We start from the raw sequence: 20,639 nt of genomic DNA, 5'->3' as shown, positions 1-20,639 counted from the left end.
TATGAGCCTATGACTTTAAAAGGGTGAAAATCGGGGCACCTGGGTGGCTCAGTTGGTTAAGCGACTACCTTCGGCTCAGGTCATGATCCTGGAGTCCCGGGATCGAGTCCCACATCGGGCTCCCTGCTCGGCAGGGGGTCTGCTTCTCCCTCTGACCCTCTTCCCTCTTGTGCTCTCTGTCTCTCATTCTCTCTCTCAAATAAATAAATAAATAAATATTTAAAAAAAAGGGTGAAAATCCATCAAAAGCCAATGTGTGTATGAAGAGATGGTGAAGAAGAAAAATATTCCTAAACTAGCGAAGTGTTAATGTCAGTTTGTTTTAACGCCCAGGACTTGCTCTAGGGAAATGTTTTAATAGGGAAGTTTATCTTCAGTATCTCATGAACGCTTTTTCTCATAAAATCACATCACTTTAATAAAAATCACATTGCTTTCACTGCTGTCCCAAACACTCCATTTCACCTTATGGGGCTTACCTAGAGCTCCTTTTTTGTGTCCAGTACATATTTGCTATGTTTCTATGAACATTATTTGTACTGAATCATTCATTCCTCACAGTAAGCTTGTTTGGTAAGTACACTTATTTTTTCATTTGACATTAGATGAAACTAATACACAAATGTTAAGTAATTTCCCAGAAACCACATAGCTTATATGCAAACAGTGAATCATGGAACACTACATCAAAAACTATGATGTACTGTATGGTGATTAACATAACATAATAAAAAAAATAACTAGGAAACAAACAAACAAACAAAAAACCATACAGCTTATAAATAAGAGATTCAGCATTGGAGTCGATGCAGTTTGACACCAGACCGTGCACCCTCGATCACCATACTCTGTGCATCTCTCATATGTCCCTTCATACTTATACTCTTTACCTCTAAAACATATGGGTCTTGGGGCGCCTGGGTGGCTCAGTCAGTTAAGTGTCTGCCTTCGGGTCAGGTCATGATCCCAGGGTCCTGGGATTGAGCCCCGCATCAGGGTCCCTGCTCCTTTCTCCCTCTTCTTATGCCCCTCCCCCTACTCATGCTCTCACTCTCACTCTGCTCTCTCTCTCTCTCAAATGAATGAATGAATAAATAAATAAATAAAAATCTTTAAAAAAATGGGTCTAAATTGCCTCTTATAAAAACTCTAATTTCTTCAAAAGTGCACTTTTCCTGACCCCACAGGAATACAAGGTGACACTCAGACACCGACCCGCTAGTAGAGGAGACAATTTTATTCATCAAGTCCCTTTAGTACAAATTATTCATAGACAACCATTTTCTTTAACTATTGATTCAACATGTATTTACTAAACACTTACTCTATATTAGGAACACTTGTGAACCCTGAGGATTCAGATACTATAGAAGGACACTCTTGGAAGATAGTCTCAAATTCTAGACATTTCAGGAGGTGTAATATTCTCTGATGCTGGTGTTACTGCTCTCCTGGAAACAACTCAGTGTTGTCACCTTAAAAACCAATACCACCTAGCCTATTTTCCACTAATTAGAATTCCAAGCCATGAAGACCACAAAACAGAGACAGCTAAGGCTTAGAACAGGATGAGAAATATAAAGGTTGGAGTACTTTCTACGGGCTGTGACTGCAGCCACCATGACAGCCAACAGACTCAGGTGGAGGAGTCATTCAGACCTAAAAAAGGTCTGAAAATTCCAGTGACAGTGATTCATCTTGTGGTTGGACTGTCATCAATCATGAGGGGTCTGATAAAGAGATGGTAAATTCTGAACATGGTACAGCCAGAGACAGCTGTGAGCTTGCTCCAGAATATACATCTTTAGAGCAAGAGGGCCTATAAGTATTGCAGTCGGAGCAGGGATAGAGTAGCCAAAATAGTACATGTTAATAGAAGAAACCGCTTATCCAGCTTTGGAGGAAACAAAATCAGCACTTGAGAAAGAAGAAAAGTCATCTGAAGACAATGTCTATTTTGGAACTGTCAGTCATGATTCTGATATTCTTACCCTTGAGCCACCTAAGTTAGAAGAAATTAGAAATCATGAAGCGATACTTGTTGAAGTAGCACAGAGTCCAGAAGACTTTAACATGGGCTAGGGGCGCCTGGGTGTCTCAGTCATTTGAGACACCAACTCTTGATTTCTGCTCAGGTCATGATCTCAGGGTCTTAGGATCGAGCCTGTGCGGGACTCCCCGCTCAGTGCGGAGTCTGCTGGAAATTCTCTCCTTCTCACTCCCATGCCCTTCCCCCTGATCAAGCTCTCTCTCTCTCTGTCCTTCTCTCTCTCTCTCTAAAATAAATAAATAAATAAATAAATAAATAAATAAATAAATAAATAAATAAATAAAATCTTTAAAAAGCAAAACAAAAAACATTGGTTTTTCTTCTAGCAGCCAGTACATATTCTGTCAGTCAGAAACTGTATTTTCATCCCAGACTAGAAATGATTAATCAACTAGTGATGAAACCAGTCATCAGCCTAGTCCTGCCTTTAGACCATGCCATGCTAGGAAGAAGACTTTCTAGTTCAGAATCTCAGAAACGGCTACTCCCCGAACAAGAAACCAAATCTCGGGCGCCTGGGTGGCTCAGTCGGTTAAGCGACTGCCTTCGGCTCAGGTCATGATCCTGGAGTCCCGAGATCGAGTCCCGCATCGGGCTCCCTGCTCGGCAGGGAGTCTGCTTCTCCCTCTGACCCTCCTCCCTCTCATGCTCTCTGTCTCTCATTCTCTCTCTCAAAATAAATAAATAAATAAAATCTTTAAAAAAAAAAAAAAAAGAAACTGTAAATGCCAGTTCAGCAGAAATCTCAATAAATGTGTTATACTTGCTTTGGTGACTGCAATTGGCATGGGATTTGGGACATTTCTATGGCACAATTCAGATTCAGAAGCATCAGTAGTCAGAAAGATACATGAAGATGAACTGAATGATATGAAGGATTATCTTTCCCAGTGTCAACAGGAACAAGAATCTTTTATAGACTATAAGTCATTGAAGGGAAATCTTTCAAGATGTTGGACCCTTACTGAAGAAAAGATGTCCTTTGAAACTCAGAGAAAGAATCTTGATGGAGAAAATCAGGAATCCTGTAAGGATAGATGAATTTAAACAGTTAATTGAAATGTATTTATTGGAAAAACTGGATAGTTTTCATCATTGGAGAGAACTCGGTCAATTCATCAATAAGTTTTTCCTAAATGGTGTCTTTACACATGATCAGAAGCTCTTCACTGACTGATGTTAAGGATTATCTTAAAGACATGAAGGAATATCAAGTACATACTGATGGGGTATTTAAGAAGTTGGATGGATATATATATATAGACACTTCTTTGGTCATACTCTTTCCCCTCCATATGGACCCAGTCGACCAGATAAAAAGCAACATATGGTAAATACTGAAAACTCCAGGCATGGAAAACAAGTGCAGAAAGCATAAGCACCCTCAGCCACAATCTTATAAAAGGGAAGGTAAATGGCACAGATACTGACACACTAATGGAAGACGCATGGCAAATCTTGAAATAGAATTGGGGCAGTTACCTTTTGACCCCTACATTTTGATTATCATGATGAAGTTAAATTAGAAAATGGTAACAGAAACATGGATGCTTTCTGAAATGTTTGGTGTTGAAACTAAAATGAAATTATCAAGATAATGTTTTTCTATCATTTCTAAGTATCAGTTTGATGACTTCACATTATTACTCAGAAACATCAAGCAAAAGCTTACTAACTTTCATTTTATGTAGTTTAGCTTTGCCAAATTTTTTTTGGCACTGGAAACATTCAACTGTAGTTTTAAGGAAGCCAGGCATGCAACAGATTTTGTGCATGAAATGAGTCCTCTTTTCAGTGCATGAGCTTAAAGCAAGCTCAAATCATATGACAAAGTGCAATTAACATTGATAGTTGTTTTAAATTTGCAGTAGAGCTTGAAAAAAGTACATTGTGATGAAATTTCACCTTTAACATTTTATAATCTCACACTTGCTTCCCGTCTTTTTGTGGGTTCAAGAGCCGGTTGACTTGTGAAGAATTTGCTGTCGTTTTTAGGAGCTTGCTGATTTGTTCTCTTGTGAAATTTCTTGCACATATGAGTATTGTGGAAGAAACAATAAAACTACACCATGAGGAAAACTAAAGGTTTTTATTTAAAATCAGGCATTTGTATTAATATATGATTTTATACTTTGTGATATTTTTCAGACATTTCCTCAGTAGTGATATTTGGTAAAGCAGTTCAGTGGTATTTTGCTAGTGTTCACAGGTGTTTTTTGCGACATCTGAATATTTCTATGCAGCAAGGTCTATTTCTCTAAGAAAGATTTAAACACAGTTCAGAATTTCATCTTCTGTTGAGTCATTATAATGACCTTTTAACTTCTGTTCATAGACATATATGTGACTTCCAGTTCTACCGTCTGGCAAGTGAGTGTAGAAGAACACAGCGGTTCTCTCATAGTTGCTTGAAATTAGAAAGCATTTATTTCCTGGAAATAAATAAATGTTTAAATAAATAAAGGCTACATTTTGCTGGAAAAAAAAAAAACTTTCTCCATCTATTCTTACATCTATTTGTTTCCTATTATGGCTGTAACAAACTACTACAAATTTTTTAGCTTAAAAAAAAAAAAAAAGCACATTATCTTCCAGTTCTGGAGTGCCGAAGTCTGAAGTGGGTTTCACTAGGTTAAAACCAAGGTGTTGGCAGAGCTGCATTCTTTCTGGAGGTTCTAGGGGAGAATCTATTCCCTTGAATTTTCCACAGGCTGCCTGCACTCTTGGCTAGTAGCCTCTTCTGCATTCAAAAGTCAGCCGAATCATTATATCATACACTTGAAACTATTATAATACTGTATGTTAACTATGCTGGAATTAAAGTAAAAAGCAAATGAACAAACAAAATCCCAAAAGCCAGCAGTGCTTAGCATCTTTACAATTCCCTCTGACCTCCTACTTCCCTTTCAATTTGTAAGGACCCCTGAGATTTCTTTAGGCCCTCCTGGATAATCCTGGATTATCTCTCCATCTCAAGATTCTTAGTTTAATCAGAATTGTAAAGTCCTTTCTGCCATGTAAAGTAACCTATTCATGGGTTCTAAGGATTAGGACATGGACATCTTGGATAGGGAGACATTTTCTGCCTATCACATTATAGGAACATTTTTCTTGCAGTTATGTATTCCATAAAAACTCTCTATATTGGAAATGTAGCTATCTATAAATTATATAATTAATAGCCAGGATATATGTTATGCCTGAAGTAAATTACTTTTTAGACTCCCCAAAAATGTCTCAGAAGAAAAAAATATTCTGTAAACATTCTTAATTGACACAAAAATCACTCCACAGAATAGCTAGATAATAGACACATATATTTTAATAGCCTCTTCTCTCTCCTTCCTCCCTCCCTCTCCCCATTCTTGTCTTTCCTCTCTTTCTCCTTTTCCATATTCCTGTCCCTCTCCTTTTCTTCCTCCCTCTCCCCCCGCCTCCCCTTTTCTCCCTCCCTCTCTAGCTCTCTCTTTTTCCTTCTCCTCCAATCCGGTTTCTCTTTCAACCACACATGCATATGCACACATCTAAATCATCCCTACTTATTACTAACAGCAAATGCACAATGATAAAGAAAATATCTAGTTCAGAAGTATATTTTGCTTGGTCTTAAATAAAAAGTACTCATATAAGGAGAAAAATATTTAAAAAGTCCAGGGGATTTCTTGGGGGGGGGGTGCAACGTCCTTCCCAGGAGAAATAATCTCATAGTTTAAGCTAAATTTTTTTTTTTTTTTTAGATAAGCTAAATTTATTTCAGGAACTTGACGTGTTGGCTAAGTCCTCTGGTGCCTTTGGGGCATAATACAATGTGCTGGACTTGGCAGATGAGTCAGAAAATAAGAATTCATATGGAACTTGCTTCTGAGAAGGAAAAAAATCTCTTTAATGAGGGATTTGTAAAGGTTCCTTGAGCTATAACCTTGGTAGATGTTGGATTCAGGATCATTAACTACCCAAGATAAACACAATCCATGGGAAGTAGTGTTCTTGCCATATGTGGGTTGCAAATGGACTACTTGTTTACAATAGCTGCAGTAAAATGAGAACAAAGTTAAGTAGCGATGAGTCAACTATGCAAGGCTCTTCCTCTAAAAGTGCAAGGGCAAATAACATCAATTTCTAAATTTGAAAATTACTCAAAAATATACAATTTTTTCAATTCAAACAAATTGCTGGTGAATTATTTAGAATGATTAGCAGAAAGAATGATAGGATTAAATTCCCAAATCTACTCCTTAGTAGCTGAGAGACTTTGCTTAGTAAACTCCTTAACCTCAACATGTTTCAGGTTTTTTAACTTTTAAAATGAGGGGGACAATACATTTGCCCAGCCTACATTGCAGTGTTGTGATAAGGATTATAACGACCTGAAAAAAATACTTAGGAAATCACTTGGCAGTATGATATCAAGCAAAAAAAATTCTATACCAACTTTATTAAATACTCATACTTGTAAAGCATTTATAACACTACCTGAGAAGTGAGTTTATTATTACCAAGTGTTAATTCAAGTTGTGAAATGTAACAAATGAAGTTTCAGATTTTTAGTCTCTTTTTATCAACATTAGAATAATTAGTATCCAGTTACAGTGTGCAGTTCAATGAGTTATGATACATGTTTACACTTGTAAAATCACTCTCCCGATCAAGATAAATATTTGCATCATCTTTAAAATTTCCCTCATACCTGTTAGTGGTATGAATACAGATTATTTTGAACTTCTTAGAATTTCATATAAATTCAGTCATGAAGTATATACTCTATGATGTCTAGTCCCTTTTCTTCAGCATAACATTTCTGACTTCTTCCAGCACAATCCTGTTATATGTTTCCTTGGTTCCTTTTCGTAGCTGAGTAGTATTGCATTATGCTGCATATAATAATATCTATTTCCATGCTAATCAATATTTGAATGGCTTTCAGTTTTAACTATTATAAATAAAGTTACTATGAACATTCTTTTTGAGAGAGAGAGAAAGCATCTGTGTGAGCGAGGTTGAGGTGGTGGGCAGAGGGAGAGAGAGAATCTTAAGTAAGCTCCATGCTAAGTGCAGAGCCTGACACGAGGCTTGATCTCACAAACCTGAGATCAGGGCCTGAGCCAAAATCAAGAGTTGGACGTTTAACTGACTGAGGCACCCAGGAGTCATGCTATGAGCATTTTTATATGTCTTTGTGAGGACATAAGTTTTCATTTCTCTTGGATAAATCTCAAGGAGTGAAATTTCTGGGTCATATGTAAATGTATGTTTGTCTTAATGAGAACTTCCCAATCGTTTTTGCAAAATGGTTGGGTCATTATATTTCCCCACCAGCTATGTAGTTTTTCCACATAACTGACAACACTCATTCTCATCATTTTCCATTGTAGTCATTTGTATGTGTATAATTGCATTTCATTGAAGTTTTACTTTACTTTTCCAACTAATGATGTTTATTAACATTTCCTATATCTTAAAAATTATTCTTGAAACTAAAATTACACTGTATGTTAAATAATTGGAATTTAAACAAAAACTTAAAGAATTATTCTTAATTTTTATTAAATTTTAAAATTGTATTACTCATTGGGTTCTAAAGTTCTTTATACATTCTAGATACAAGTGTATCTATATGTGTATCTATACATATATGTGTGTGTGTATATATATATATTCTCTCCTAATTTGTGGTTTGCATATTTACTTCATTAAGCTTATTTTTAGAAGGGTAGTTTTTTATTTTGATAGAGTTCAGTTTATTACTATTTTTTTGTTTCATGCTTCTGATATCCCAACTAAGAAATTTTTGGTTATGTATTACTTTAAAAATATTCTCATCTGCGGCACCTGGGTGGCTCAGTCGTTAAGCGGCTGCCTTCGGCTCTGGTCGTCATTCCAGGGTCCTGGGATCAGCCCCTCATTGGCCTCCCTGCTCAGAGGGAAGCCTGCTTCTCCCTCTTCCACTCCCCCTGCTTATGTTCCCTCTCTTGCTGTCTCTCTCTGTCAAATAAATAAATAAAATCTTTAAAAAAAAATTCTCATCTTTTTTTACCTAGAAATTTTATAATTTTAACTTCTACATTTAGTTCTATGGCTTATTTCAAAATAATTTTCGGGTATGATGTGAGTAAATTTTTTTTTCACGTGATTTTTTTCTTTTATTATGTTATGTTAATCATCATACATTACATCACTAGTTTTTGATGTAGTGTTCCATGGTTCATTGTTTGCGTATAACACCTAGTGTTCCATTCAATACGTGCCCTCTTTAATACCCATCACCAGGCTAACCCATCCCCCCACTCCCCTCCCCTCTAGAACCCTCAGTTTGTTCCTCAGAGTCCATAGTCTCTCATGGTTTGTCTCCCCCTCCGATTTTCCCCCCTTCATTCTTCCCCTCCTGCTATCTTCTTCTTCTTCTTCTTTTTTTAACATATAATGTATTATTTGTTTCAGAGGTACAGGTCTGTGATTCAACAGTCTTACGATGTGAGTGAATTTAAGGTTTATTTATTATGGTACAGATGTCCTGTTGTTGAACCTCATTTCTTGTTCTTTTTTTTTCTTTTTATTTGCTTGGAAAAATACATTTCTTTTAAATTGTGGGGTTTTTTTTTTTTTGGCTTTTTAAGCTTTTATTTTAATTCCAGTTAGTTAAAATACACTGTTATACTAGTTTCAGGTATACAATATAATGATTCAACAATTCTATACATCACCTGGTGCTCATCACAAGTGCAGTCCTTAATCCCCATCACCTATTTCACCCATCCCCTCACCTACCTCCCTTCTAGTAATGGTCAGATTTCTCTATAGTTAAGAGTCTGTTTCTTGATTTGTCTATCTCTCTCTCTCTCTTTTCCCCCCCTTTGCTCATTTGTTTTGTTTCTTAAATTCTACATAGGACTGAAATCATATGGTATTTGTCCTTCTCTGATATTTCATTTAGCATTATACTCTCTAGTTCCACCCATGTCATTGCAAATGGCAAGATTTCATTCTTTTTATGGCTGAATAATATCCCATTGTATATATAAACCACCTCTTCTTTATCCATTCATCAATAGATGGACATTTAGGCTGCTTCCATAATTTGGCTATTGTAAATAATACTGCTAGAAACATAAGGGTGCATGTATCCCTTTGAATTAGTGTTCTTGTATTCTTTAAATAAATGCTCAGTAATGCAATTGCTGGATCATAGGGTAGTTCTATGTTACTTGTTTGAGGAGCCTCCATACTGTTTTCCAGAGTGAATGCACCAGTTTGCATTCCCACTAACAGTGCGAGAGGGTTCCTTTTATCCACATCCTCGCCAACACCTGTTTCTTGGTGCTGTTGATTTTGGCCATTCTGATGTGAGGTGACAGCTCATCATGGTTTTGATTTGTATTTCCTGACCATGAGTGATGTTGAGCATCTTTTCATGTATTAGCCATCTTGATGCATTCTTTGGGGCAATGTCTATTTATGCCTTCTGCCCATTTTTAATTGGGTTTTTTGTTTTTTGGGTGTTGAATTTGTAAGTTCCTTATATATTTTGGATACTAATCCTTTATCAGATATGTCATTTGCAAATATCTTCTCCCATTACATAGGTTTATAAGTTTTACTGATTTTTTTCAAAGAACCGGCTCCTAGTTTTGTTGATCTGTTCTATTAGCTTTTTTTTTATGTTTCTATATCATTTATTTATGCCTTTTATTTCTGCTTTAAGATTTTTCTTTATCACTATATTTTTCAAATTTAATTACAGTATATTTTGGTGTGGATCTGCCTTTGTTGATTTTGATGAGAGTTCTCTGTGCCTCCTGGATTTGAACACGTGTTTCCTTCCCCAAATTAGGGAAGTTTTCAGCTATTATTTCTTCAAATAAATTTTCTGCCCCTCTTTCTCTTCTTTTTCTGGGACTCTTGTAGTATGAATGTTATTATATTTGTGGAGTCATTGAGTTCCCTAAGTCTATTCTTATTTTGTATAATTCTTTTTTCCTCTCATTTCTTCAGCTTGATTACATTCTATTACTCTCTCTTCTAGATCATTAATCCATTCTTCTGCTTCTTCCAGACTGCTGTGTTTCTCATTTCATTTATTGAGCCCTTTATCTCTGCTATGTTATTCCATATCTGTGTTGAGTCTCACTCAGCCTTCCACTCTTTCCTTAAGTACATTGAGTATCCTTATGATCATTGCTTTAAATTCTCTATCGTTCACGCATGTTATTTATATCTGTTTTGCTTAGATCTCTAGCTGTGGCCTTGTCCTGTTCTTACATAGGTTGCCTTTTATTTTGTTCATTATTTCTTTTGCTATGCAAAAGCTTTTTATTTTGATGTAGTTCCAACAGTTTATTTTTGCTTTTATTTCCCTAGTCCCAGGAGACATATGTAGAAATGTTGCTATGACTGATGTCAAAGAAGTGAATGCCTGTGTTCTTTCATTTGGGATAAATTTCTCTGTCTCCTCATTTTGTATAAGTCTCTATGCCTGTTTCTCTGTCTTAGGAAAGTCAGCAACGTCTCTTATTCTTAAGGGTATGGTCTTATGAAGAAGAGGTCATGAGTGCCCTGCCATGTAGTGTCCTCTGTTCCCCAGGGCCTGGTACATCCAAGAGTGTCTCCAATGTGTGCTGCATATTCTCTGCTATTTCAAACTGTTGGCTTTATCCTTCAGGCCAGTCACCTGCAGAGGCTTCCTTTGCTTGTTGTGGGCAGTGTTTGGTCCTTGGCCTGAATGTGGTGTGTTTTCATTAGGTGTTAAACTACGTTTTAACTATAGTGATGGGGTGGTGGTGTTTGTTGTAAGCAAGTTAGTACCGGTAAGGAGTGTCTAGGGAACTCTGTGCTGGTTCCTGCAGGTGGCACTGTGCGTATGTAGAGGGGCTGAGGGGTGGGTGAGGGAAATAGTGCTGGCCAGTTCCTGTGTTCCTGAAGGGGTCTCTCTCTGAATGCTGTCTCTCTGGGATGCACTCTGCGATAAGCAAATAACCTTGGCATTGCATGCTCCAGGTGCAATTCAGATCATTGTTTCCATGCTTTACATTCACAAATTATTTGCCTGCCTTTTTTCCAAGAGCAGCCCAGTACCCTCCAGGCTCTATCCCAACAAACCCACTGATCTTTAAAATTCCAGGTTTTAAGCCCCACTGGTTGCAAGAACTCATAAATTCAGCCCCTCTCACTTTCGAAGCAACTTGCTATGGGAATTAATTTTCCTGTGCACTCTCCTGTGTATTTCTCACCTTTTCTCTGAGACCACGGCTCTCTCCCCACTGCAGTGGCCATGATCTGTTTCTCTCCCACCCCTGCATCTACGCACTTCCTGCATTCTTCAATGTGGCCTCTTCTACTTTTAGTTGTGGAGTTTGTTCTGCCGGTCTTCAGGGCAATTTCTGGGATTTTTAGGAGGACTTGATAGTTATCTAGTTGTATATGTGGTTCGAAGAGAGCCTAAGGTCCTCCTACTCTGCCACCATCTTCCAACCTCCTTTTGAAGCCTCATTTCTTGAAATTATTTCCTTTCATCTCTGAATTACCTTGACCCATTTCTCAGAACTTAATAGGCCATAATGTGTGTATGTTTATTTCTGGACTTTCAGTTCTGTTCTATTGAGCTATATGCCTGTCTCTTTGTCAAATTTATACTATCTTGATTATTATAACTTTACAGTAAGATTTGAAATAAGGTAATGCAATTTTTCCATCTTTGTTTTTTTCTTTTTCAAGATTGCTTTGGCTATTCTAGGTCATTTGCATTTCCATGTGAGTTTTATAATGAGAGTCAAAATTTACAAAGATATTTGCTATATTGGATTTGTGTTGCATCTGTAGATTAACTTAGGATAAATTGGTATCTTAATAATATTGAAGTTTTTTATTCATGATCATGATTTATATCTCCATTTATTTAAGATGCTCTTTTATTTCTTTCAGCATAATTTTGTAGTTTTGTACTTATTTTGTTAAAATATCCCTAAGCGTTTAATATTTTTGGTTGCTATTTTTAATTGAATTGGATTTTTATTTGATTTAGAACTTTTGTTGCTCTCCTATAGAAAATTCTCTATATTAATTTTTTACATTATGGTCTTATTAAATACATTTATTATTTTTAATACTTTTTTCATAGATGTCTTAGGACTTTATATATAATACAATCATGTATTTATGAAAAAAACTATTTTTCTTTTTCCTTCCAATCTGTAAAATTTTTTATGTCTTTTTGCTTGTCTCACTGCACTGGCTAGGACCTCCAGTATATGATCAACATTGGTAAGTGTGGACATCTTAGCCTTGTTTCCAGTCTCAGGGTGAAAGCATTCAGTCTTCTATCATTATGTACCATGGTAGTTGTAATTTTCCTCATTAATCATCTTAGGGAAATTCTTCTCTGTCTAGTTTTTCTGGGTTTTTATCATGCATAATGACTTTTATAAAACAATATTTTACATTTATTTACATTATCACATGTTTCCCCTGCTATTTGGTTATTAGAGTAAATGACATTGATTAATTTTTCTGAATGTGTTAAGTCAACCTGGCATATCTGAGGTAAATCTGGCATCATAACTGTATATGACCCTTTCTGTATATGACTATAATCTATTTGTGAATAGTTTCTAAAGAATCAATGTGTGTAGGTGCCTGGGTGGTTCAGTTGGTTAAGCAACTGCCTTTGGCTCAGGTCATGATCCTGGAGTCCCAGGATCAAGTCCCACGTTGGGGTCCCTGCTCAGCAGGGAGTCTGCTTCTCCTTCTGACCCTCCCCTCCTCATGTGCTCTCCCTCTCTCATTCTCTCTCTCAAATAAATAAATAAAATCTTTAAAAAAAAAAAATCAATGTGTGTATACTCAAGAGGGATATTGGCCTGTAGTTTTTGATTTTTTGTCTTTTTTTTGTGATATCACATTGATATTTTTTTAATCAGATAGAGAAGGAAAGAAGGAATATTCATAGAAATAGAAAAGATCCAGGATTATGCAAAATATTATCATAAAATTCACACAATACAGAAAACTTTTACGTATCTTTCTCATTAGATTTAGCCAACCTCAAGAATAAAATTTTCTTACTCATCTCACAGCTTAGTTGAAGGCTTTGTTACTAATTTGGTAAATGTGGTTATTGTTTGGTAAATATAAGCTTTTACCTCCTTTGTGTAAAGGCTATATCTTCTTACCCATTGGTATTGAACTTGGTCATGTGAATTGCCTTGATCAATAGAATGTGGAGGGGGTGATGAAGCTGAGGGCCATTTTTAAATTTAGGGCTTAAGAAGAATTGCATTTTTCTGCTTGTTCATTAGAATGTTTCCAACCTTGGCAGTAGGAGAACATACCTTAGACAGCTGCTACTCCTACAGCCTAAGACCAGAATGAAACACTCGGAACAGACCTGAGTTTGACTTGCATCCCAAAAGCAGAGCTGTTCCAGATAACATGAAGCCTTTTGAATAAGCAGTAAGAGTTTATCGCTGTATGCCACTGGTGTTTTTGTGGCTGCTTATGTGCAGAGAAGCTAACATATACTTATATACATTTAAAAATGAATGAATATGGATATGGAATTTTGCTTATGGTTATGGTTGAGTACCTTCCATTGAGGCAACCCTCCCACAGATCACAGTGCTAGACTGTGGACAATATACACAAAGGATAATTGTCTGAAGTACTGAAGAGCAACCAAAAGCAACTATATACTGGAGACTGGGGGCGATGGTCAAAACTTGGAATCAAGGAACGGGACATGGTGAGTTTTCTGGATTTTTTTTTAGGAACTGTGTCTTGAAACTAGATAGTAGTCAATGCCATAAAGAGCTACTAGAATCCAGATAGGGAAAAAAACAGAGCTGAGAGTAAAAAACAGCTATAATACCTGGAAAGTGAAGAATATCTCAGGAAAGAGCTAGAAGAGAGACCCCAAGTTTCTGTGCACAAATGCTGACTGTGCATGTACAATGCATTTAATAAGACTTTTATAAAACAATATAAAGAAGTAAAAAGAATTGAACTGAGACTTCATAGTTTGAGATTTTGAGAAAGGCTAAGTTAACTACTTGCTGATATTAAAAAGTCATTGCTTTTCAGAAGGACATAAAATAATCCAGGACCTTTAAAACATATCATCCATAAGGTCTTAGATAGAATAAAAATCACTAAACATATAAAGAAACTGGAAAATATGGCCTAGTATCAAGAGAAAAGGTGATCATTAGAGATTAGCCCAGATGTTGGAATTAGCAGACAAGAATGTTAAAGCAGCTATCATAACTAACTACATTCAAGGACACAAAGTAAAATATGCTCATAACAAATGAGAAAATATGAAATCTTAGCAAAGAAATAGAATCTTTTAAAAAGAACAAAACGAAAATTCTAGAACTAAGAGTATAATATCTGAACATATGTATATACACACACACATACACACACTAGCTCGGTTTATTAGCTATTTGGAAATGAGAAAAAAATCTTAGTGAAGTTAAAAAAATTTAAGATACAAAATGAATGACATAAATGAAATATGATATGAATTAATGTGTGATATGAAAACAACCTAAGGGACTGATGTGACAATATCATAATCTCTGGCATATGTGTAATTAGGATTCCAGAAAAAAGACAGAGTGAAAAGAAAAAAAAAAGTTTGAAAAAATAACGGTTTAAAGCTCTCTAATTTGATAAAAGATACAAATATTTATATTCAAGAATTTCAGCAAATTATAAGTATGGTAATAGCAAAAAAATAAACACATCATTTTAAATTATTGAAAACCAAAGATAAAGAGAAAATTGTCACAATAATCATAGTAAATGATAAATTACACTCAAAGGAACAGTTTTTTGAAATAACTTTGATTTTGCATCAGGAACAATGGAGGCCAGAAAATAGTAGGAAACCCTTTAAAATATTAAAACAAAAGATCTGTTTACTCAGAATTCTACATCCCACAAAAATATCTTTCCATAATGAAGGTATAACAATACTTTCAGATAAAAGAAAACTAAGAATTTTGTCACCAGTAGACCTCCATCAAAGAAATGCAGGAGAAAGTACTTTAGATTGAAGGAGGATTACAAAGGAAGAAAACTTGAAACTTAGAATAAGAATGACAAATATTGGAAATGATGATTTGAGAGGCTTATATGGAACAACAACAACCATGAATAACTGAAATTAAAAAAGGCCAGTCATGGGCTGCCTGGGTGGTTTTATCAGTTGAGTGTCAGTTCAGGTTATAATCTCAGGGTCTTGAGATGGAGCCCCACATCCACTCTGCGCTCAGTGTGAAGTCAGCTTAAGATTCTTTTCCTCTCCCTCTACTCTTCCCCTAACTTTTGTGCATTCTCTCTCTAAAAAAAAATATTATGAAAATTAAAAATATATAAATAAAAGGGGCTAGTAGAGGATTTAACCTTGGCAGTAATGATGAATGATACACTCTGAAATGGGAAAGTATGAAGATAGGGGAAAAATCATGTAAAAATAAAAACAGGACACATCCTAATCTAAAGTAAAAAAAAGACAGATATGGTCATCAGTCATTTGTGGCACCTATGTTCTGTACGTTCACCTGAAAACACTGAATTGGGAAATACAGAACCTTTGCTCCTAGCGGAAATGCTGAGTTAGGTTCCTGCAAGCCTCTGGTCACAATATTTTCATCAAATAATATCTAAGCTTGTTTTATGTTAGTTTCTGTTTAAAGACACCTCATCTAATATATAGTTCTCATCAATAATTTACTATATGGCTTTTGAATGATTTAAAGCCAGGGACTATGGAAGCCATTGCATTAAATAGATTCATTTGCCATTGTCCTTGTAAAACAAGCCAGACTCCAGTTTCATCAGTATTGAAAACTTACTCTTCCACATAACCCTTTTTTACTTAGCAAGTAATTTAAAAAATGTTTCCCAGAGGCTCCTGACCTGCAGAATTCTCCAATGAAACACGTGAGCCAACCAGCAGGAGCCAAGAAGGGCTTAACATCTTGTTGAGCCTGGGTCATTTGTGCCTCACAACAATGCTATTTACTATACTTAAATCTATATCTATATCTATATCTATATCTATTTTCACTTCATTAACCCATCTATTGAGCCACTTTTCCATCTTATCCATAACTATATCACACACTATAGATGTTACTTTAGCACTTTCCTGAGTGGCCTCATGTACAGATTGGGAAATTTCCTCTTTCTTTTTCCGGTTGTGGTATACTGTTGATTCATGAACACTGAACTTGCAGTCAACAGCACTGTAACTCAGGCTTGAGTGAAGCTTATCTAACACATTTTCTCCATAAGGCACATCATAGCCTTTTTGTACTTAGGACCACTAAACAGTGCTTCAGCACTATGCTTGGGGGCCTTTTTAAACAGCTCAATCACCAACAAAAAGCATGAAAATGAGAAAAACATGGCAATAAATAGACCATGAAAAGAACACTTGTTTCCAGTGTGAGAGCTGAAACAAGAAGGCAGAACATTGTCTTGTTAGATCTCAGCTGAAAATGTCAGTGAGTCAAAACTTTTGCCACCATGCACATGTCCACAAATGACTGTGAAAGCACCATTCTGTATTGACTTGAGGGTTACAAATAAATTTTAGTGAGGAGATGATTCACAATTACTGAAAACCAAAATAATGAGGATAGACTGTTCTTTTATTTGCTTCTCAGGAAATTCTCTCCCTGTTGACAAATTTATATTAGAAAATAATTTAAAATCCAAATTGGTGAGGAAAAACAAAGTGAATTATGTAGATGAATTCATGGTTAGTGGTACAGTTAATAGATTCTGGTACATTCTTTATAATCATGGAGTTTGAAATAAAAGATGGAAAGTAATAATAGCTAATTCTTATTGAGTATATTTGTGAAACACTGTTTTAAGTGCTTGACCTTAAATTGTACAGGAGTTCTAGGAGGTAGGTACTAGCACTATGCTTATTTTATAGGCCAGAAAACTGAAGCACAGGAAGTTTTCATAATGTTGTATTTTAAAAAATTGTGTCAGGCTATTTTTTCCCTAGTCATGGTGGAGATAGTTCCTAATATGTGTTGTTCCACTTCATTTTAAAATTAAAGGGAACTAGGGGGAGGAGCAAGATGGTGGAGGAGTAGGAGACCTGGATTTTGCCTGGTCCCAGGAATTCAGCTGGATAGGGATCAAACCATTCTGAACACCTATGAACTCAACAGGAGATCAAAGAAAAGAAAAGAGTTGTTACTCTCTGAACAGAAAAGCAATCACTTTCTGGAAGGTAGGACATGCGGAGAAGTGAATCCGAGGTGATATTCGGGAGGATAGATGGTGGGAGAGGGGGCCTCCGTCCACCACGACCGACAAGTGATAGAGCAGCAGATGGGGGAGACTCCCCTTCCTCCCCTGGGAGGAGGGGTGCAGGAGTGCACCACAGGGATCTGCTGGGTTTGGAGACTCCACACTGAGTCAGGTGCCAGAGATAGAAACGCTCTGTCACAGGCCGGATGAGCACGGAGTGCGGCCAGAGACCGGGGAGACAGGAGTGATTGCCTGCTTTTCTCTGGGGGCACACTGAGAAGCAGGACCCCGAGTTCTCAGCTCCTCCTTGGCGGAGATTGGGAGGCCGCCATTTTCGCTCTCGTCCTCCAAAACTGTACAGAAAGCTTGCAGGGAACAAAAGCCCCCAAGAGCAAACCCGAGCAGATTATTTAGCCTGGACCGGGCAAGGGTGGGGCAATTCCACCTCAGGCAAAGACATTTGAGAACCATGGCAACAGGCCCCTCCCCCAGAAGATCAGCAAGAACTGCCAGCCAAGACCAAGTTTACTGATCAATGAGAACAGCAGAACTCCAGCGCTAGGGGAATAATGCACATAGAATCCATGGCTTTTTTTACCATGATTCTTTAGTCTTTCAAAGTTAATTTTTTTTTTGAATTTTTCTTTTTCCCTTTTCAACCAACATCTTATCAATCCCTTTTTTAAAAAAATCTTTTTTATTTTTCATTTTTAGAGTCATATTCAATCCCTTCATAGTAGTTAACCTTATTTTTGGTATATATATATTTAAGTTGTTCTCTCTTTAAATTTTTGGGATACAGTTTCTTCTAACAGATCAAAATATACCCTAAATCTCTAGTGTATGGCTTTGTTCTAGTCTACTGCCTGATCACGTTCTCCCCCCCCTTTTTTTAAATCCTCTTCTTTCTTTTTTCAACCAACTTCTTATCAATTCCCTTTATATAATCTTTTATAATTTTCATCTTTACAGTCATATTCCATCCCTTCATTATATTTACCCTTGTTTTTGTACACATATAAGTTTTTCTTTCTTTAAAATTTTGGGAAGCATTTTCTTCTAACAGACCAAAATACCCCCAAAATCTAGTGTGTGGCACTGATCTATGCACCAGCCTGATCATATCTGATCATATTCTGTTTTGTTTTGTTTTTGTTTGTTTTTATCTTTTTGTTTTTGTTTTTGTTTTTTTTCTTCTTTTTTCTTTCTTTCGTTTTCTTTTCCCCCAGTTTCAGGTCTCTTCTGATTTATTTAGTGTATATTTTCTGGGGACGCTGTTACCCTGTTAGCATTTTGTTCTCTCATTCATCTATTCTCCTCTGGACAACATGACAAGATGGAAAAAATCACCTCAACAAAAAGAATAAGAGGCAGTACTGACTGCCAGGGACCTAATCAATATGGACATTAGTAAGATGTTAGAACTAGAGTTCAAAATGATGATTTTAAAGATACTAGCTGGGTTTGAAAAAAGCATGGAAGTTATTAGAGAAACCCTTTGTGGAGAAATAAAAGAACTAAAATCTAACCAAGTCGAAATCAAAAAGGCTATCAATGAGGTGCAATAAAAAATGGAGGCTCTAACTGCTAGGATAAATGAGGCAGAAGAGAGAATTAGTGATATAGAAGACCAAATGATGGAAAATAAAGAAGCTGAGAAAAAGAGATAAACAACTACTGGATCACGAGGGCAGAATTCGAAGGATAAGTGATACCATAAGATGAAACAATATTAGAATAATTGGGATCCCAGAAGAAGAAGAAAGAGAGAGAGGGGCAGAAGGTATATTGGAGCAAGTGATAGCAGAGAACTTCCCTAATTTGGGGAAAGAAACAGGCATCAAAATCCAGGAGGCACAGAGAACCCCCCTCAAAATAAAAAAAAAAATAGATCAACACCCCAATATCTAATAGTAAAACTTACAAGTCTGAGAGACAAAGAGAAAAATCCTGAAAGCAGCTCAGGACAAGGGGTCTGTAAAACCTACAATGGTAGAAAAATTACATTGGCAACAGACCTATCCACAGAGACCTGGCAGGCCAGAAGGACTGGCATGATATATTCAGAGCACTAAATGAGAAAAATATGCAGCCAAGAATATTATATCCAGCTAAGCTGTCATTGAAAATAGAAGGAGAGATAAAAATCTTCCAGCACACACACACACACACACAAAATAGAATTTGCAAACACAAAACCAGCCCTACAAGAAATATTGAAAGGGGTCCTCTGAGCAAAGAGAGAGCCTAAAAGCAACATAGACCAGAAAGGAACACAGACAATATACAGTAACAGTCACCATACAGGCAATATAATGGCACTAAATTCATATCTCTCAATAGTTACCCTGAATGTAAATGGGCTAAATACCCCAATCAAAAGACACAGGCTATCAGATTGGATGAAAAAAACAAGACCCATCGATATGTTGTCTGGAAGAGACTCATTTTAGACCCAAAGACTCCTCCAGATTGAAAGTGAGGGGGTGGAAAACTATTTACCATGCTAATGGACACCAAAAGAAAGCTGGGGTGGCAATCCTTCTATCAGACAAATTAGATTTTAAACCAAAGACTATAATAAGAGATGAGGAAGGACACTATATCCTACTTAAAGGGTCTATCCAACAAGAAGATCTAACAATTGTAAATATCTATGCCCCTAACATGGGAGCAGCCAATTATATAAGGCAATTAATAACAAAAGCAAAGAAACACATTGACAACAATACAATAATAGTAGGGGGTTTTAACACCCCCCTCACTGAAATGGACAGATCATCTAAGCAAAAGATTAACAAAGAAATAAAGGCTTTAAATGACACACTGGACCAAATGGACTTCACAGATATATTCAAAACACTCCATCCCAAAGCAACAGAATACACATTCTTTAGTACCCATGGAACATTCTCCAGAATAGATCACATCCTAGGTCACAAATCAGGTCTCAACCAGTACTAAAAGATTGGGATCTTTCCCTATGTATTTTGAGACCACAATGCTTTGAAACTAGAACTCAACTGCAAGAGGAAAGTTGGAAAGAACTCAAATACATGGAGGCTAAAGATCATCCTACTAAAGAATGAATGGGTCAACCAGGAAATTAAAGAAGAATTAAAAAAATTCATGGAAACAAATGAAAATGAAAACACAACTGTTCAAAATCTTTGGGATGCAGCAAAGGTGGTCCTAGGAGGAAATTATATAGCAATACAAACCTTTCTCAAGAAACAAGAAAGGTCTCAAGTACACAACTTAACCCTACACCTAAAGGAGCTGGAGAGAGAACAGCAAATAAAGGCTAAACCCAGCAGGG

The 20,639-nt window shown here is 36.4% G+C and overlaps 1 pseudogene; it reads left to right on the top strand.

The window, feature by feature from the left end:
• Positions 1 to 673: 673 nt before the first annotated feature.
• Positions 674 to 3,142, top strand: LOC123848827 (cell cycle progression protein 1-like; annotated as a pseudogene).
• Positions 3,143 to 20,639: the final 17,497 nt, after the last annotated feature.

Source organism: Mirounga angustirostris, unplaced genomic scaffold, assembly GCF_029215605.1.
Source record: "Mirounga angustirostris isolate CCGP_5_RB_7025 unplaced genomic scaffold, mMirAng1.0.hap1 SCAF_2, whole genome shotgun sequence".
Taxonomy (NCBI): Eukaryota; Metazoa; Chordata; class Mammalia; order Carnivora; family Phocidae; genus Mirounga; species Mirounga angustirostris.
This window is presented reverse-complemented; position numbering and strand designations above follow the sequence as displayed.